This window comes from Saimiri boliviensis, chromosome 2, assembly GCF_048565385.1.
Source record: "Saimiri boliviensis isolate mSaiBol1 chromosome 2, mSaiBol1.pri, whole genome shotgun sequence".
In the NCBI taxonomy this organism is placed as follows: domain Eukaryota; kingdom Metazoa; phylum Chordata; class Mammalia; order Primates; family Cebidae; genus Saimiri; species Saimiri boliviensis.
Window position 1 is genome coordinate 190566791 of NC_133450.1, and position 21720 is coordinate 190588510.

Sequence of the window (21720 nt, forward strand, 5' to 3'; positions counted from 1 at the left end):
AGGCAGTAGTTTTATTTTTTCTTTTCCAATCTGGAGGTCTCTTATTTTATTGTTATTGTTTTTCCTAATTGCAGAGGGTAAAACTTTCAAAATAATGCCCAGTACAAGTAATCAGACGAAGCATTCTTCTCTTGTTCTTCATATTAGGGAAAAATCTTGTTTTTTTTTTTAAAGCACTGATTTTGAAGAATTATATTATGATGTGTCTGATTTTCTTGATGTTTCTCATGCCTGGGGTTTGTTGATCTCTGAATTTTGATTTTCCTCAAATTTAGAAAAGTTTTGGGCATGGCGAGGTGGCTCACCCCTATAATCCCAGCACTTTGGGAGGCTGAGGCAGGAGGAATTTTGAGCCCAGGAGTTTGAGACCAGCTTGGGCAACATAGTGAGACTCCACCTCTACAAAAATGAAAATAAAATTAGCTGGGCATGGTGTCATAGGCCTATGTTCCCAGCTACTTGGAAAGCTGAGGCAGGAGGATCACCTGAGCCTGGGTGGTTGACGCTGCAGTGAGTCATGACTGTGCCACTGCATTCCAGCCTGGGCTACACAGCAAGACCCTGTCACACACACACACACACACACACACACACACACAAAAAAAAAAAAAAAAAAAAAAAAGAGAGAAGGAAGAAAGGCCACAATGGCTCAAGCCTGTAATCCCAGCACTTTGGGAGGCTGAGGTAGGTGGATCACTTGGGGTCAGGAGTTTGAGACCAGCTTGGCCAACATGGTGAAATGCCACCTCTACCAAACATACAAAAAATTAGCCAGCTGTGGTGGCATGCACCTGTAGTTCTAGCTTCTTGGGAGACCAAAGCAGGAGAATCACTTGAACCCAGTTGCAATCAGCCCAGCCGTGCCACACCACTGCCTTCCAGCCTGGTGACAAAGCAAGACTCCATCTCCAAAAAAAAAAAAAAAAAAAAAAAAAGAGAGAAGGAAGGGAGGATGGGAGGGAGGGAGGGAAGGAGAGATGGAAAAAAGAGTAATTTTGGCCATTAATTTTTTTTCTCTCTTTTTTTTTTTTATTATACTTTAAGTTCTGGGGTAAATGTGCAGATCTGGCAGGATTGTTATATAGGTATACACATGCCATGGTGGCTTGCTGCCTCCATCCCCCTGTTACCTACATTAGGTATTTATCCTAATGTTATCCCTCCCCAACCTCCCACCCCTTGCTGTCACTCCCCTAGCCTCCCAGCCCCCAACAGACCCCAGTGTGTGATGTTTCCCTCCCTATGTCCGTGGGTGCTCATTGTTCAACACTCACTTAAGAGTGAGAACATATGGTGTTTGGTTTTCTATTCTTGTGTCAGTTTGCTGAGAATGGTGGTTTCCAGACTCATCCATGTCCCTGCAAAGGACATGAACTCAGCTTTTTTTATGGCTCCATAGTATTTCATGGTGTATATATACCACATTTTCTTTATCCAGTCTATCATTGATGGGCATTTGGGTTGGTTCCAAGTATTTGCTATTGTAAACAGTGCCACAATGAACATACATGTACATATGTCTTTATAATAGAATGATTTATAATCCTTTTGGTATATACCCAGTAATGGGATTGCTGGGTCAAATGGTATTTCTGTTTCTAGATACTTGAGGAATCACCACACTGTCTTCCACAATGGTGGAACTAATTTACATTCCCACCAACAGTGTAAAAGCATTCCTATTTCTCCACATCCTCTCTGGCATCTGTTGTCTCCAGATTTTTTAATGATTGCCATTCTAACTGGCATGAGATGGTATCTCAATGTGGTTTTGATTTGCATTTCTCTAATGACCAGTGATGATGAGCATTTTTTCGTATGTTTGTTGGCCACATAAATGTCTTATTTTGAGAAGTGCCTGTTCATATCCTTCACCCACTTTTTGATGGGGTTTATTTTTTTCTTGTAAATTTGTTTTAGTTCTTTGTAGATTCTGGATATTAGCCCTTTGTCAGATGGGTAGCTTGCAAAATTTTTTCCCATTCTGTTGGTTGCCAGTTCTCTCTAATGATTGTTTCTTTTGCTGTGCAGAAGCTCTTCAGTTTAATTAGCTCCTATTTGTCTATTTGGCTTTTGTTGCCATTGCTTTTGGTGTTTTAGTCATGAAGTCCTTGCCTATGCCTATGTCCTGAATGGTATTGCCTAAGTTTTCTTCTAGGGTTTTTATGGTGTTAGGTCTTATGTTTAAATTTTTAATCCGTCTGGAGTTAATTTTTGTATAAGGTATAAGAAATGGGTCCAGTTTCAGCTTTCTGCACATGGTTAGCCAGTTTTCCTAACACCATTTATTAAACAGGCAATCCTTTCATTGCTTGTTTTTGTCAGGTTTGTCAAAGATCAGATGGTTGTAGGTGTGTGGCATTACTTCCGAGGCCTCTGTTCTGTTCCATTTGTCTATATCTCTGTTTTAGTACCAGTACCATGCTGTTTTGATTACCTATACTATAGCATTATAGTATAGTTTGAATAATGTGATGCCTCCAGATTTGTTCTTTTTGCTTAGGATTGTCTTGGCTATGCAGACTCTTTTTTGGTTCCATATGAAGTTTAAGGTGGCTTTTTTCCAGTTCTGTTAAGAAGGTCAGTGGTAGCTTGATGGGGATAGCATTGAATCTATAAATTACTTTGGGCAGTATGGCCATTTTCACAATATTGATTCTTCCTAACCATGAGCATGGAATGTTTTCCATCTGTGTCCTCTTCCTTGAACAGTGGTTTGTAGTTCTCCTTGAAGAGGTCCTTCATGTCCTTTGTTAGTTGTATTCCTAGGTATTTATTCTCTTTGTAGCAATTGTGAATGGGAATTCACTCATGATTTGGCTCTTTGTTTTTCTGTTATTGGTGTATAGGAATGATTATGATTTTTGCACATTGATTTTGTATCCTGAGAATTTGCTGAAGTTGCTTATCATCTTAAGGAGATTTTGGGCTGAGATGATGGGGTCTTATAAATATACAATCATGTCATGTACAAATAGAGACAATTTGACTTCTTCTTTTCCTAATTGAATACCCTTTATTTCTTTTTCTTGCCTGATTGCTCTGGCTAGAACTTCCAATACTATGTTGAATAGGATTGGTGAGAGAGGGCACCCTTGTCTAGTACCAGTTTTCAAAGGGAATGCTTCCATTTTGCCCATTCAGTATGATATTGGCTGTGGGTTTGTCATAGATAGCTTTTATTATTTTGAGATATGTTCCATCAATACCTAGTTTATTGAGAGTTTTTAGCACAAAGGACTGTTGAATTTTATTGAAGACCTTCTCTGCATCTATTGAGATAGTCATGTGGTTTTTGTCTTTGGTTCTATTTATGTGATGGATTATGTTTATAGATTTGGGTATGTTGAACCAGCCTTGCGTCCCTGGGATGTAGCTTACTTGATCGTGATGGATAATCTTTTTGATGTGCTGTTGCATTTGGTTTGCCAATATTTTATTGAAGATTTTTGCATCGATGTTCATCATGGATATTGGCCTGAAATTTTCATTTTTACTTGTGTCTCTACCAGATTTTGGTGTCAGGATGATACTGGTCTCCTAAAATGAATTAGGGAGTATTCCCTCTTTTTGTATTATTTGGAATAGTTTCAGAAGGAATGGTACCAGCTCCTCTTTGTACATCTGGTAGAATTCGGCTATGAGCCATCTAGACCTGGACTTCTTGTGGTTGGTAGGCTATTAATTGCCGCCTCAACTTCAGACCTTGTTATTAGTCTATTCAGAGATTCAACTTCTTCCTGGTTTAGTCTTGGGAGGGTGTATGTGTTCAGGAATTTATCCATTTTTTCTAAATTTACTGGTTTATATGCATAGAGGTGTTTGTAGTAATCTCTGATGGTAGTTTGTATTTCTGTGGAATCGGTGGTGATACCCCCTTTATCATTTTTTATTGCATCTATTTGATTCTTCTCTCTTTCCTTTTTTATTAGTCCGGCTATTTTTATTGGTTTATCTATTTTGTTGATCTTTTCAAAACACCAGCTCCTTGATTTATTGATTTTTGAAGGGTTTTCTTGTGTCTCTGTCTCCTTCAGTTCTACTCTGATCTTAGTTACTATTTCTTGTCTTCTGCTAGCTTTTGAATTTGTTTGGTCTTACTCCTCTAGTTCTTTTAATTTTGATGATAGGGTGTTGATTTGCGATCTTTCCTTACTTCTCACATGGGCATTTATTGCTATAAATTTCCCTCTAGACACTGCTTTAAATGTGTCCCAGAGATTCTGGTATGTTGTGTCTTAATTCTCATTGGTTTTTTTTTTTTTTTGAGGCGGAGTTTCGCTCTTGTTACCCAGGCTGGAGTGCAATGGCGCGATCTCAGCTCACCGCAACCTCCGCCTCCTGGGTTCAGGCATTCTCCTGCCTTAGCCTCCTGAGTAGCTGGGATTACAGGCACGTGCCACCATGCCCAGCTAATTTTTTGTATTTTTAGTAGAGATGGGGTTTCACCATGTTGACCAGGATGGTCTCGATCTCTTGACCTCGTGATCCACCCACCTCGGCCTCCCAAAGTGCTGGGATTACAGGCGTGAGCCACCACGCCCGGCCGTCTCATTGGTTTTGCAGAACATTCTCTGTCTCTGTCTCTGTCTCTGTCTCTCTCTCTCTCTCTCTCTCTCTCCCCCCCCCGCCCCGTGTGTGTATGTGTGTGTGTGTGTGTGTGTGTGTGTGTTGATTATAACCATTCTAATCGGTGTGCGGTGGTATCTCATTGTTGTCTTGATTTGCATTTCCCTAATGACTAGTGATGCTGAGCATCTTTTTATGTGCTTATTGTTCATTTGTATGTCTTGCTTGGGGACTTGTCTATTCAAGTACTGGCCATCTTTTTACTGATTTGTTTGTCTTTTTGATGTTGAGTTGTAGGACTTCTTTATATATTCTGTATATTATATCCTTATCTGATATATGATTTGCAAATGCTTTCTCTTATTCTGTAGGTTTTCTTTTCACTTTCTTAATAATGTCCTTTCATACATTGAAGTTTTAAATTTTGAGGAAGTCCAAATTTGCTTGTGCTTTTTATATCATAAAGTTTTTCAGTCTGGCTGATGAGAACAGGCACTATCCTGGACCTATGTGAGTAGCAGTCATGGTTACCTTTGGTCTTTTCAAGTGGTTCTGTCATTCACAACTGTGCTGGTCAGAACTCAGCTGAAGACTCAGGGGAACCTTTCGCAGATCTCTGTCTCCCAGAACTCTTTCTCTGTGCAGCTCCCTCCTCTCCAGTACTATCGCCTGTAAATTCTAGCTGTCTTTGTCTTCCCAGAGTCTCAGCTCTATCTCCTCAACTCAGGGAAACTGCAGGGCTCTGCCTGGGTTTCCCCTGCCTATACTGCATTCTACGTTAAGGTAGGGAAATTGTGGGGCTCACCTTATTTGTTTACTGTCCTTCAGTGATTATTGTCCTCTGCTGCCTGAAGTCGAGTGTCTTGAAAGCAGTTGTTTTATATATTTTGTCTGATTTTTGTTTGTTTCAGGTGGAAGTGTAAATATAGTGTGTTCTTTATTTTCAGATGCTCTTCGTATATTTAGGATATCAATTTTCTGTTTGTTTTACTTTGGTCTTCATTTCTAAAATGATTTTTTTCTTGTATTTCTAATTTTTTCCTAAGTTATCTAATATGTCATCAAGTCTTTCTTTTTTTAAATAACTTTATTTTTTAGTTTTTTAAATTCTGATTTATAGATTCTTCATAGATGCTATCATTTTCTTAATTTCTTTTAGCTTGTATTTTGTTTCCATCTGTCTTACAGGCCTCTTTCTGGAGTGGTTTTGTGATCTGTAGTGATATTTTTCTGCTCCTTATTCTTTTTTTCTTATAACTTTGCATTTTTTTTTTCTTGAGATGGAGTCTCACTCTGTTGTCCAGGCTGGAGTGCAGTGGCATGATCTCAGCTCACCGCAACCTCTGCCTCCCAAGTTCAAGTGATTTTTCTGCCTCAGCCCCCAAGTAGCTGGGACTACAGACACACATCTGTGGCCCATTTTTAAGTGAAATAAGTTTTCTTATAAATTCAAGTAGGAAGGATGGGTCAGATATTATTTTTTGCTTTATGGCTCTAGAGTTCCCGTTTTAGTTTTTACAATGTGACTATGTCTCTGTCTCATCTATCTATCTATCTATCTATCTATCTATCTTTTATCAGTCTATTTCATTATTTCTCTATAATCTACCTAATATCTATCTATCATCCATCCATCTACTATCATCTCTCCACTATCTACCTACCTACTTATCCATCTCTCCATCCATCCATCCATCCATCTCCTCATACTTTCTGAGTCTGCCTGTCTTTTCCACCCTTATCCAGACACATTATTTCCCAGCTACTCCTAATTTTGGATTCTACTGCCAGCAATTGATGCTCAGTAGGGGACTTTGTCCTGGGAAGGGCCTTAGATTGTTAGCATAGTAACTTCCTGGGGCTTAGACAACTCCAGCATCTTCAGATCCTACTAAGGTCCGCTTATACTCACCTATGAATCGTGGCCTTCAGCTGCATTTTCTAGTTAGTATCTGCTGGAAATTTTAGTTCATCAGCTCTTGGGCCTTCAGACCCCCTCTCACCTTTCTTCTGCTTCCTCTTACTCAGACATTGACATCAAATGGGTCTTGTCACCTAGATTTGTTGCGGATGTTGTATGTGAGTCTTTAGTTTTGTCTTTCTAGCTGCTCTATTTCTATGCAAGGAATTCAGAGAGATTAGAATGTTTTACTGCTGCAACTGCTATCCTCACTGTGATTATTGTTTTTGTATTAATCTTTCCTGCCAGCCCTCCACCACTCACATTCACACGTATACTGACCAGCCAATTATCTCCCATCCTTCGATGTCCTTCCTTCCCTACTTCTCTCCATCATACAATCTCCTGCTTATGTTGTATTGCCTCCAGGAAGCCTTCCCTGACACCCCGAGTGAGATCAGTAGCTTCATCTTTTGTGTCCTTGCAGCAGGCTGAATGTCCCTGTCTTACAGGTCATTTCATGCCACTGACTTTCCCACCTGTCCTTCCTGTTGGATGGTCAGCATCTCAAAGCAAGAACCTTGTCCATTCCTCCTGTCCTGAGTGCCTGGCCCAGGACCCAGCTCAGAGCAGACACTTTGTTTTTGTTTTGTTTTTGAGATAGAGTTTTGCACTGTCTCCCAGGCTGAAGTGCAGTGGCATGATCTCAGCTCACTGCAACCTCTGCCTCCCAAGTAGAGTAGACACTTTGAAAAGGTCATCATGCGTGATTAGATTATACTGGATGCTGTCAGTCCACCTCAGAGCTAGTTAGTGCAGGATTAACATGGCTGTTCCTTTATGTGTGAAGTGTACTGTAGTTGACAAGCAGCTTTGCACATACTACAGCCCCTCTCTTTGGGTCTGGTGCACTTGCAATACTTGACCCTCAGTCATTGTTTTTGCATGTTCATTTGCCTGCCTGTTTATCTAGTGTGTCTCCATCCATCACACTGTGAGCTCACCAAGTACAAGGACCAAGTCTCCTTCATGTCAATAGTAAGCCCAGTGCCTGGCATCGAATAGGAACCAGGAAGGGTCTCTTGCATGAATGATCGAAAGGCATTCCTGCATTCCTGCTGGCCCTAGGCTGGGGCTGTTCCATTCTTTTCACTGGGTCCTGAGCTTCCTGACTAGAGGTCAGCATGAGGTACCACAACTTCCCTGGGACTCCCCGAACCCAGTGGTAAGAGAAGCTCACAGCGTCTCTGGCCCTGTCTCTCCAGCCTTTGAGCTTCTGATTGGAGGCCTTGAAGTTGGCCTGTCTCACTTCCCCTTCTTTGCCTGCCTCTCGTCGGAGTTCCAGCTGGTCAGCTCCACCCTGGGCTTCTGCTACTCTCTTATCTGGTAAGACAGTCTCTGCCTGCCCCCGCTCCCCCGACTCCTTATGCATGACTGAACTCTGGGCGCAGGGCTGGAGGTGACCTGGGAGCTCTCCTTGGGGGACACCTTTGCCCAGAACTGAGGCCCAGGGAGGGCAAGAGTGACCTATCCATGGTCCCATTGTGGGGACTGCATTGGAGGCTTCAGAAGGTCAGGCTGGCATTCTGTCTGCTTTACACCAGGCTGCTTATGATTAGAGTGTTCCTGGAAGTCAAGGATTTAGGAAAACTCACTTCTTTTTTTTTTTTCCACATAAATTATAATCTTATTTTATTTATTTCTATTTCAATAGCTTTTGGGGTATAAGTGGTTTTGGATTTTAAGGATGAATTGTATCGTAGTGAAGTCTGAGATTTTCTTGCATCTGTCAGCCTAGTAGTGGACACTATGCCTGATCTGAAGCTTTTTCTCCTTCTCCCTGCTCCCACCCTTCCCCCTTCTGAGTCTCCAGAGTCCATGATACCACTCCGTATGCCTTTCCACACCCACAGCTTAGCTTCTACTTAGAAGTAAGAATACAGTATTTGGTTTTCCGTTCCTGAGGAAAACTCATTTCTTTTTTTTTTTTGAGACGGAGTTTCGCTCTTGTTACCCAGGCTGGAGTGCAATGGCACGATCTCGGCTCACCGCAACCTCCGTCTCCTGGGTTCAGGCAATTCTCCTGCCTCAGCCTCCTGAGTAGCTGAGACTACAGGCACACGCCACCATGCCCAGCTAATTTTTTTTTTTTTTTTTTTTTTTTTTTTTTTTTTTTTTTTTTAGTAGAGACGGGGTTTCACCATGTTGACCAGGATGGCCTCGATCTCTTGACCTTGTGATCCACCCGTCTCGGCCTCCCAAAGTGCTGGGACTACAGGGAAAACTCATTTCTATAAGCTGCTGGGGACCCCACTGGAAGACAAAGGAGCCCCTTTAGAGGCTCCTCATCAAAGCTGCCATGGCTTCTCTCGGGAGCCTTGGAGAAAGTTCCCATGCCTTAGCTGGGCATTCAGGGCCATCACAGTTTAGCCTCTCCCTCTCCCTCCCTCCCCGAACAGTATCTAGCACATACCTCCAGCCACACAAGACTCCTACATTCCTTCATCCATCTACTTATTCATTCAACAACCATTGCATCCCTACTACGAGACGAAATAACCCCGGCAAACGAGACAGACTTGCATGAACCAGGTGTTCCGGCCTCTTTGTCTCTTTGTTCCCATTCCCTGTGTGGGTCATGTCTAGGGATAAGTATACACTCCTGCTTTGAGGACAATAACTTCTACCAGATGCAAGCTTCTTGACCTTCATGTTGAGCTCTGTGACCTCAGACTTGGCATAGAACTGGCACCAGAGAACAGTTGTTGACGGAAAACCCCTCCAACAATTCTACTCTCCAGCCTCTGAGACTCATTTCTTTGTTTCCAACTCCTTTGCTGGGCTCTTTCCCCCATCCAGCATTTTCTATGGGGCTGGGATTCCCAGGCCCCACTTAGTCAGAGATGACGGGCAGGGGGCTCACAAGCAATTGACACACCAGTGGCTACAACTGTAAAGTTTGTGAGTGGCTTGCTTTTTAAAAATTTAAATGGAAGGTATCCAGGGTTAGATGTGGCGTAACATCGTCTCATCAGCCTGTGACAGACGTTTGCCCAGGAGATAACAGGGTGGTGGGAATTGCTCAGCAGCTTGGGCACCATGGGAGTATGGCCAAAGCTGGAACAGAACCAGGAATGCATGTATGGGCGGGCGTGGGTAAAGCTTCAAGGCTCATCACTTCTGAGCAAGAAGAGCCCAGGTCACAGAGTCGGGAGACCTGGGTTTGCCCATTCCCATATGTGACTTGGATAAATCCCTTACCAACTCTGGACTTCCAGCTCCCATTTGAATGATGATGGGAGGGAAGATGAGCTCTCTAAGGTCTTCCTGCTCTGCCATCATGGATTCCAACAGTATGTCCTCCATGAGGGCAGGTGAATGAATGAATTTAGTGTGCGCCTACTTTGGCATAAGCAGGGTGGCTGATCAGGGAGAGATGTCCATGGAGGCCTGGGAATCAGCCTTCCTGAGGGGGACAGGTAGGTGGGGGTGGGTGCAATCTGAGCCATTTTTACAGGGGCTGCTCCTGGGGCTGTGTTGGGAGAGAACCCCAGTGCCCCAAACTCTGTTTCTGTTCCTGTAGGTTTGCTGTCACCATTCTTCAAGTTTCACAGTGTCCCCATGGGCAGGTGAGTCTCTGTTGGCCTTTTGGGGTTTTCAGTCCTATCACTGTGGTCAGCTTGCTGTGTGATCTTGAACAAGCCTCAGTCACTTCTGGGGCTCCACTTTCTCATGTATGTAAAAAGGTAGTAGTTGTCATTCACAGTGCTTCCATTTATATAGCACCCGTGTTCATCATGGTGTGCATTCACAGACAGGCGTTTTCTTATTTACTCCTCTGAGCAGCCCTGCAAGGTTGGGAAGTTCATCAAAACTAGTTCACAGGTGAGGAACTAGTATAGTGAGGCTCAAGTACATTAAGTAACTCATAGGAAGTAGCAGAATTGGGAATTGGGGCCAGGTCTGGCTGACTCCAAAGTCAATTTCTTTTCACTCTATATAGCTCCAATCTCTTTTTCTATAAAATGGAAGACTTGGACCAGATGAGCCCCTTCCAATTTTGCCGTGCATTGTCCTCAGAGTTGGTGGGAACTGGTTCATCTCTTTAGCCCTGGACCTCAGTAAAGAGGGATGTAACAGTGCACCTAGAAATGCTACCATGCAGGTTGCGGGGAGCTCACAAAAGCCACCTGGGTCAGGAGTGCATATGTGCAGACTTTTATGTTTGGTACAACCTCAATTATAGAGCATCTAGATATATAGATGAAAGCCACAGAAATGCTGGCAGTGGTTATATCTAGCCATAAGCATATGTTGGAGAGGAGGATCAAGGGAAGACATGAGCCCTGCATCTCAGCATATCTCCATCCTGCACCTGAACATCACAACCTCAAATCCCGATTTCCCATGGGAGGTAATACGACTCTGGAAATGTAAAAAACATGAAACCAACCAGTAAAGTGTAAAAGATAAGTCACAATATTATTTGCTTTGAGACAGTGAAAAACAATCTTTTTCAGCAAAATAAAATTAAAAACACAGAAAATCTATGAGTACCTTCTTAAGAGAACTGTTACTCTTCCCTCAGCTTGTGTTGGTCCCAGCCTTATAGCAATTATGGGTTTTTTCTTCCTCTGTACCTCCCTCCTTCCATTTCTTCCTCTCTCTTTGTTTCTCCTTCTCCCTCTCAGTCTCTCTCCCTCTTTACCTCCTCCTCCCATCTACCTACCCACCTCTGGCTCTCTCACTCATATATTTTCCCAAAGAAGCATTTATTAATAGCTCCTAATAAGGACAAAATACCTTGAAAACTAGTTTTGTTTTGAGACAGGGTCTTGCTCTGTGACCCAGACTAGAAAGCTAGCTTTACAAAATAAAATGGGGGTGCCAAGACTTGAATCCAGGGTTGCTGTCTTCCAAGTTCACTGCCCATTCCAATGACAGGGGTTTGGGAGATGGGGGATTGGCCACTGACTGCCAAGCCTGAGAGAGGGGGCCTCGCTGGAGCAAGCTGGGGCAGGCAGAGTCCTGCAGCTTCAGCAGGTGGCTCGGCCCCACCTGCCTGGAGCCACGTTGTGGTATGCTTCTGTTGCAGTTTGTGGGAAAGTATGAGACCCTCGTGTTCTACTGGCCCTCGCTGCTGTGCCTCGCCTTCCTGCTGGGCCGCTTCCTGTATATGTTTGTCAAGGCTCTGAGGGTGCACCTTGGCTGGGAGCTCCAGGTGGTGAGTACTAAGTATAAGCACTGCATGGACTGATGGGTTTCATCCCTACAACAGCCAGGGAGGCAGGCAAGTACTGTTACTACACCTCACATTCTGAATTCAGAAACTTGGGTGCATGGAGGTGAGTTGAGCTGCCTGAGGTTCCTAGCTGGGAACCATGAAAATCTGAGACAAGTCTCAGTTAATTTAGAATGTTTATTTTGCCAAAGTTGAGGACACACACCCATGACACAGCCTCATGAGATCCTGACAACATGTGCCCTGTGTGGTCAGAGCACACTTTGGTTTTATGCATTTTAGGGAGACATGAGACATCCATCAACAGCTGTAAGATGAACACTGGTTCTGTCTGAAAAGGTGGGACAACTAGAAGGTGCTTCAGGACATAGGTAGATGAGACAAATGATTATATTCTTTTGAGTTTCTGATTAGCCTCTCTAAAGGAGGCAATCAGATATGCATTTATCTCAGTAAGTAGAGGGGTGACTTTGAATAGCATGGAAGACAGTCTTGCCCTAAGCAGTTCCCAGCTTGACTTTTCCCCTTAGCTTAGTGATTTGGGGGGCCCAAGATATTTTCCTTTCACATAGCTAACCTGTAGCATATCCAGGAATGGAACCCAGACATTTCACTTATGGAGCATCTTCCTTAACCACTGGCAAACATAGCCTCTTTGGCATGAGGCAAATTCAACAGTGGGGTGTCGGGGAGAGGAAAAGACCTATCTTGACCACAACATGGCTAAATCCAAAAGAGCAACTCCTACCCAAAATCCTGCCCTCTGTGGCCATTGCCCCCACTTAATGAGATCAAAAGCCTAACAAGAATTTATGAGCCAAAGTGTAAGCCTGTCTGCTGTCTCACAGGAAGAAAAGCCCGTCCTGGAAGCGCACCAGGCAGAGCACGTCAAGCAGCTCCTGAGGACACCCCGCCCACAGTAAGCCACAGTTCGTTTATTCACCTACAGGTTTGCATCCACTCTGATGAGCCCTGATGATGTGACAGAGCCTAGGATGACTAGAAAGGCACTGCAGTGATCAAGACCCTCATTTGCTAAAAACAGATACCTAATTCAAACTGGATTGAAGCAAGAAAGGAAACTTATGGGCTCCCATCACTAAAAAGTCTAGAGGTAGTCAGTTTCAGGCAAGCTGGATCCACAGGCTTAACTGATATTATCAAAGCCAGGTCTTTCTCCCTCCATCTCCCCTCAGCTCTGCTTTAATGTGTCGGCCTCCCATTAGAGTGGGATTCCTCCACAAGGTGGCGCCCAGACTCTCTGTGTTTATACACTAGTGGTTTAAGCCCAGAAGACAGACGAATGCTGCTTTCCAGTTATTCAAATGAAAGTCCCACAAACGTGTTTCACTGGATCAAATTGGATCACACACCTCCGTGGAACCAGTAACTATGGCAGGGATTGGAGTGCACTGATTGGCTAAGCCTGAGTCACATGTCCCTCCATTTCCTCCAGAGCTAGGAAGTGGGATCAGCATCTCTTACCCAGGGACAGGGAGTGGTGGTTCCCCAAATAGAAACTGAGGTGTTAGGCTGGGTGTGGCGGCTCATGCCTGTAATCCCAGTACTTTTGGGAGGCTGAGGCGGGAGGATCGCTTGAGCTCAGGAGTTCAAGACCAGCCTGGGCAACATGACGAGACCCCATCTCTACAAAAAATGAACTATTTAGCCAGGTGTGGTGCAGGTCTGTGGTCCCAGCTACTTGGGAGACTGAAGTGGGAGGATCACTTGAGTCAGGAGGTCAAGGCTGCAGTAAGTGGTGACCACACTACTGCACTCAGCAGTGACCATGTTACTCCAGCCTGGGCAACAGAGCAAGACCCTGTATCAAAACAAAACAAAACAAAACAAAACTGAGGTGCTGTTACCAGTAGAGGAGGATATTCATGTTGCCAGGCAAAAGCACCAGATACAGAATCATACAAGCCACCACACACCTGCCCCTTTCACTATGTATGTGGACATATGCCCCAGAGAAGGGATGTGCCTGGTCCATGGTCATATAGTGGCAAAGCTAGTACTTTGGTTAGAATTCAGTTTGGCTACATGTAGTAGAAACCCCAAAATAATAGTGGCACAACCAAGAGAGAGATTTATTACTTTCTCTTATAAAATAACTCTAAAGGTGAGGAATCTGTCCTGACCCTGTACTGCCTACCATGACCATTCACCAATCACCTGCCGTTATGCTCTAGCATCATGTGTGTGCTTCCCATCCTCAACGCTGTCTCATGGTCCAGTGTGGCTGCTGGAGCTCCAGCTTGGACCGCCCACCACATCTGCATTTCAGACGGCAGGCAAGGCAAGGCAAAGAAGCTTTCCCAGCTGTGTTAGTTCCATCTGAGCGTTCCCTCCAAAGCCCCACACTACACTTGTGGCCACATTTTGTTGGCCTGTATTTAGTCTGGTCACTCTGAGCTGCAAGACAGATTGGGAACTTTAATCTTTTAGTTTGGTGAATTTCTGCACAAAATAAAATCCAGTTTTTGTCTTTAAGAATAAGGGAAAAATGAAAACCATGGAAGCTAACAGTGATCTCTTTTTACAATATACTCTAAGATAAAAGGAAGGTGGGGCTATTTTCAGATGAATCAGGCACTTGTTTTCCTACCAGTCTCTCATCTTTTGATACTTATTTCTCATCCACAGAGAAGAAAAAAAGTCTTGGTTCCAAACCAGGATATACGAGTGGGATCCCTGCTTTCAATTCCCAAGCAGAATGATTGGAACCATTGTATTGGCTTTCATCTGCCTGTACCTTGTAAGTAGCTCTAAGAAAAGCTTTTTATATTTTATGAATGGGGCAGGGTTGGGGCTAGGGTTATGCAGTCTTTGAGGCAAGCAGCATGTTCCTAAAGAGTTGAGTCAAAACTGAATCTTGGTAAATCAAAGAAGTACAATGTTTCAATCCTACTATTTTGATTCCAAGGACACTTTTACCCACATGGTGAATATGACCAGTAAAAATGATCCACAAAAAATAAAACTCATGATGGTTAAAGTGCCACATGGTAAAATTTAGTATCAACTAAAACCTGATGAAAAAAATATATATTTAAGAATGTTTTGATATGCAAAATTTGACCCAGGAAAGTTTACTTGGTAGAACTAATGATCCCTAAAGAAAACTCACAATAGTAGAATCTGTGATTAATAAATTCTTCCGTGAACAAAAATCAAATCATTTAAATGTAAAATAATTGATTCTGATGAAAATAATTTCAATTATTTTTCAATAACCGAATTTAAAATTGTTGAATTTATTATAAATTAATAATTGAATGTATTTTTATTGAACTAAAAATAAAAGCAGATAACTAGAGTTGGTTTACTGTACTATATTTTTAAGCAGATTAAACCTTCTTTTTTAAGTTTGCTTTCTCAACAAGAAATTTTAAATACTGGCATAATTCCGACTTCAATGTTTTATTAAGCATAGAATCAAAACATTTTGTGTGGTCAAGTTATCTGAGGTAAAATGGCTGAGTTAAAAGTAGGGTCAAAAATGGATGCATGAAAATGGCAAGCCTAAATTGTCTTCTCTTCCTTTCAAATGTACCAGGAAAATACCTATTTAAGTAAATCCTGTGATTAAGTTTTTAGGTGAGTGTATTTGTTAGGTTCTGCTGATGTACCAGATAACCTCCTAAATTCCTGTGGCTTAACAGTATGTATTTTTTATCTACACAACAGTGATGAGTTGGGTGTTCAGGTAAGGGAAGATATACTCATTCAGGAACCCAGAATTCTTCCATCATGTGCCTTCACCATCCTGGAGAGCCTCATCACCATCTATCTGCACATAGTCAAGAAGGGGGCAAAGCAAGGAGAGATGTATGTGAAGGGTTTCCATGGACTAGGTGTGGAAGTATCACATATTCCTTCCACTCTTCTTCCATTGGCAAGAACCTAGTCATGTGGCCATATCCAATATAAGGGAGACTGGGCAATGTAGTCTAGCTCCGTGCCCACAGAAGGGAGAATGGATTTTAAGGGACAACAGTAACTTTCAAGTTCTCTGCAACAATGAATAACACATTTGGAATGATATTGTTTCTTAAGTATTTATGGAATATCTACTCTGTGCCAGCACTGTGCTAAGAGTTGGAAGAGGGCAAAGAGCTGATTCAGCTCAGTCCTGGGCTAGGAGAACCTTATGGTCTATAAGAAGGATATAAGACATGGTATGAGGTACCTGCCATCTTAAGAGAGAAAAAGGATAAGGTGAAATGCTCTAGAAGTTTAGCAAATCATTCAAGATCTAGCAGCTGCTTGAACATGATAGTGTATGAGCTCCATTTTCAGAGATAAACACAATTAGGTTGTTGGAGTGAAATGCCAGCAGGAACTATAGAAGCAGTGGCATAACAACAGGATGTTAAGATGTTGGGCAGCTATGACATTTGTACAAGAAACAGTACTTTCTCCAATGTGCCAAGATCAGTGAAGGGAATCAATGGGAGATAGGGATGGAATTGTCCCCCAGATCACCCCTTATTCAAAGTTAGTCATTCTTTTTTACTGGTTCTATGAATGTTTGTAGAGTTTCTTGAGCCTTTATGGGCCCTTGTCTTGTTTTCTGGAGGGTAAACAACAGATCATGAAGTGACTCCTATCTCCCAAGAACACAAAATCCCATTCATCTTAGAGTAGCCAGGGTCTAGAATCATTTTCAGAAGAGTTTTGAATCCCTGGAAGACCCTGGCCTCAACCTCAAAGAAAAATCCACGTGTTATTCCCATGATGAGCTGGACTAAAGTAAGACCTGGAAACTTTGCTCTCTGTCCCCAGTTCATTGTCATCGAGTTCTGCATGTTTGTGTATGTGAGAGATGAGCTGGAGATGTTTGAAAACAAGCTGGAGAGCTACATCACCTCCGTGAACCATTCAGGGATCCTGACGCCAGCCATTCTGCAGGTGAAAGAGCTGATCAGCGTTACCAAAGGTAAAATCATAAGCCACCTGTTCCCACACCTGGTGTGGGAAACTGAGTGAGGGGCTTGTAACTAATGGCAGGTGCACATGTGTAGTATTTGTGGCTGCTAGTATTGATATACCTGGCTGAGATGACCACACTTGGAGAAAAATGTGTTAGAGCTGGTTTACCTCCCTGGGTTGACTAGATAAACAAAGGGGTCAAGACACAGCCATTTCTTTGATGAAGCTGGAACTGAAATGAACATGCCCTGAAAATTTTCTTACCTTAAATTGCCCATTTTGCCTCAATGCCAATGGAAAATACTAAAATGATTCTATATTTTCTATTTTGAAAAAATGAAACACCAAGCCTTGGTCTTTCTTTATGAAATGTTCATTTATGTCTTTCAAATTTTACTTGAAAGTCACTTAAAAATAGATTTCTTTAACTTAGTCTCTTGTCTAACTGAAATTTTGTATCCTTTGACCCACATCTCCCCAATTACACCCCTCACACCCCTGCCTGCCACTGGTAACCACCATTCTACTCTGCTTTTATGAGTTCACCTCTTTTAGATTCCACATATAAGTGAGATCATGCAGTATTTGTCTTTCTGTGCTTGGCTTACTTCACTTAATGTAATGTTCTCCAGGTTCATCCATGTTGTTACATATGGCAGTATTCCTTCTTTTTAAAGGTTCAGTAGTATTCCATTGTATACAATGTATGACGTATTTTCTCTATTCATTCATCTGTTGTTGGACACTTAGGTTGATTTCATATGTTGGCTATTGTGAACAGTGCTGTACTGAAAATATGAGTGCAGATATCTCTTCAATATACTGATTTCATTTCCTTTGGATATGTACCAAGTAGTGAGATTGGTGTATCATATGGTAATTGCTTTTTTACCTTTTTGAGGAAAGGTTGTACTAATTTACATTCACACTAACGGTATACTAGAGTTCCTTTTTCCCCACATCCTTGCCAACACTTATCTCTTGTCTTCTTTATAATAGCCATTCTCACAAGTATAAGGTGATATTTCATTGTGGTTTTGATTTGTATTTCCCTGATCATTAGTGATGGTGAAGATTTTTTTATATGCTGGTTGGCCATTGGTATGTCTTCTTTTGAGAAATGTCTATTCAGGTCCTTTTCCCTAGACAATGAGAAAGGCACTTTGTCTTAAAATGGAAATGACATATTGCAGTGATATATCTATGGATATACAAGTTTTTTGTATATATTTTTATATATTTTGGGTATATATATATAGGAGTGGAATCGCTGGTTAAACATATGACAACTCTCTCTTTAACCTTTTGTTGAACTACTAGACTGTTTTCAAAAGTAGCTACATCACTGTTTATTTGAACCAGCATTGTGGGAATCCCAATTTCTCTGCATCCTCACCAGCACTTATTATTATCCATCTTTTTATTTATGGCCATCTAGTGGAGATGCAGTGGAATCTCACTGTTGTTTTTATTTTCATTTCTTTAGTGGCTAATAATGTTTAGTATCTTTACATGTACTTTTACATGTACTGACCATTTGTATATATTATTTTGAGGAATATCTATTCAGATTCTTTGATCATTTGAAAATTATATTATTTGTCTGTTTATTTATTGAGCTATAAGTGTCCTTACATAGTTTGTATACAAATCCCTTATGAAATACATGATTTGAAAATATTTTACAAATCCCTTATGAAATACATGATTTGAAAATATTTTCTACTACTTTTCAGGTTGCTTTTTCAGTTTTTTTAATGGTGCCTTTTGAAACACAGATGCTTCCAATTTTGATGAAGCCAAATATATCTGTTTTTTTCTTACATCACTTGTGCTTTTGGTGTCTTATCTAAGACACCATTGCCTAACCCAAGGTCACAAGGATTTTTCTCATATTTTCTTCTAAGACTTTTAAGTTTTAGCTCTTATATTTAGGCCCTCGATCCATTTTGAGCTCATTTTTATGTATGGTGTGAGGTAGGAGTCTAACTTCATTGTTTTGCATGTGAATATCAAGTTGTTCCAGCACCATTTTTCAAAAAACACATTTTTGCTCCATTGAATTGTCTTGTTATCTGTGTTGATAATAAATTGACCATAAGTATGAGGGTTTAATTTGGATTCTCAATTCTATTCCATTGATCTATTTGTGTATGCCTTTTTTTTTTTTTTTTTTTTTTTGAGACGGAGTTTCGCTCTTGTTACCCAGACTGGAGTGCAGTGGTATGATCTTGGCTCACCACAACCTCCGCCTCCTGGGTTCAGGCAATTCTCCTGCCTCAGCCTCCTGAGTAGCTGGGATTACAGGCACACACCACCATGCCCAGCTAATTTTTAGTATTTTTAGTAGAGACAGGGTTTCACCATGTTGACCAGGATGGTCTTGATCTCTTGACCTCGTGATCCACCCGCCTCGGCCTCCCAAAGTGCTGGGATTACAGGCTTGAGCCACCGCACCCGGCCTATTTATGTATTCTTATGTCTGTATCACAGTGCCTTCATTGCTGTAACTTTGTAATAAGTTTGAAATTAGGAACAGTAAGTCCTGTAATTTTATTTCTCTTTTTCAGGATTTTATTGCCTATTCTAGGTCCCTTCATTTTTATATGAATATTAACATTAGCTTCTCAATTAATGCTAAGATGGAACTGGAATTCTGATAGGAACTGAGTTGAATCTATAGATCCATTTGGATAGTATTGCTGTGTTAACAATGAATATCCTATATGTGAACATGGGAAGTCTTTCCTGTAATTTAGGTCTTCTTTAAGTTTTTTCAAAATCTTTTGTGATTTACAGTGTACAAGTAGTACATTCCTTTGCTAAATTTATTATTTTATTTTTTTTGATACTATTGTAAATGTAATCATTTTCTTATTTAATTTTCAGATTGTTTATTGCTTGTTTCTAGAAATACAATTGACTTTTATATATTTCTCTTATGTCCTGTAAACCTTGCTGTACTCATTTATTAGTTCTAATAGTTTGTTATGTATTTCCTGGTTTTTCTATATATGAGATCATAGAGAGTTTTATTTTTTCCTTTCCAATCTGGATGCATTTCATTTTCTTTTTCTTGCCTAATTGCATTGGCCCAAACCTTTAGTACAATGTTGACTAGAATTGATGAGAGTAGATAAGGTGTTTTGAAGTTAGGGGGAAAGCATCAGTCTTTTACCATTAAGTATGATGTTTACTGTGGGTTTTTAGCAGATGCTCTTTATCAGGCTAAGGAAGTTATTTTGTATTACTAATATGTTGAGTAGTGTTGTTTTGTTTTATTTTTAATTGACACATAAACACTGTACATACTTACTAGATACAATGTGATGTTTAGATACATATATACATTGACTGATGATTAAAGTAGTAGACCCATCCGCTTAAACACTTATCATTTATTTGTGGTGAGAACATTCAAAATCCTGTCTTCTAGTTATTTTGAAATATACAACACATTATTGTTAGCTACAGCTACTGTACTGTGCAACAGAACACCAGATGTTGAATGTTTTTAATTGTAAAGAGATGCTGGATTTTGTAAAATACTTTTTCTGCACCTAATGATAATCAATTTCTATAGAAGTTTTTAAACCAACAAATCATTTTCTTTCCCTGTTTCTACATCCCTCTCTCATGAACTCACACAATCTCTGTAAAAGCATATTATATTCTCAATATCAAAACTTGCTGAAGGGTGGATGAGTAAATAGTCAAGACATCTTGATCCCAGTTACCTTTGTACCCAGTTGAGTTATAACCAACACTCCTCCCAAAAAGTGGCAATTAGAGGTCAAATATGTTTTTCATGGACAGAGGCTATGTATGATATATGGAAAGTACTCCATAATTTTTCTTCCTTTATTCACTGTATAGTGAAAATAGCACAAAATGAGAAGATTATGCGGGAAATATACTAAGGGTGTATGCAGCTAAAATAAAACAAAATGAGCAAAAGTTTATTTACACAATAAATGTGTTAAGGTCTACTTCATTTGCTTAGTACTTTGTGGTACAGTATTCTGTATTTGAAAATTCTCTTTCATGTTAATTTTTCGAGGCTTCTCATATCACTTTTCATTATTTCAGGAGTCTGGGTGGCGACCATTTTGCCTGCCTCGCTAACGTGTGTGAGCTATCTGTTCCACATTTTGGTCTGTTACAGGTAAGATCACTTTCAGAATCATTTGTGCATCTTTCACCAGGAATATGTATGACATCATAGAAAAATAAGAAAATATAGAAAGAAAAATAGGCCAGGTACAGTGGCCACGCCTGTAATTCTAGCACATTGGGAGGCCTAGGCAGGAGGATGGCTTGAATCTAGGAATTTGAGACCAGCCTGGGCAATATAGTGAGACCCTGTTTCTACAAAAATAAAATAAAATAAAATAATTAGCTGGGTATGGTGGCATGCGCCTATAGTCCCAACTACTTGGGATGCTGAAGTGGGAGGATTGCCTGAACCCAGGAGACAGAGGTTGCAGTGAGCTGAGATGGGAAAGAAAGAAAGAGAGAGAGAAAGAGAGAGGAAGGGAAGGGAAAAGTCAGGAAGGGAAGGGAAGGGAAGAAGAAAGGAGGGAGAGAGAGAGGGAGGGAAAGAGATTGAGGGAAAGAAAGAGAGAGGGAGGTGAAGGAAGGAAGGGAAAGAGAAAGAAAGAAAGTCTCTGGGATCAGAAAGACTTGATCATCTGCTAATTGCTTGGTCAAGTTATTTAATTTTGTTGATTTTCAGCTTTCTCAACTATAAAAATAGGAAAGAAGGAAGGAAGAGGAAGGAAAGAAAGGAAGGAAGGAGGGAGGGAAGGAAGGAAAAAAGGAAGGAAGGAAGGAAGGCAGGCAGGCAGGCAGGCATGCAGGCAGGCAGGCAGGCAGGATGGCAGGCAGGCAGGCATGCAGGATGGCAGGCAGGCAGGCTGGCCGGCTACACATTATCTCATCTGTCAGATTCAGTCACTATTATGACTCAGTAAATACATATTATTTTTACAAGATGTAATCTGGACTAAAGTTCAAGACTTTTAAGGCAACTTGGAGATCCTCGGTGAGCTGCAGTCGGCACAGGGAGGCT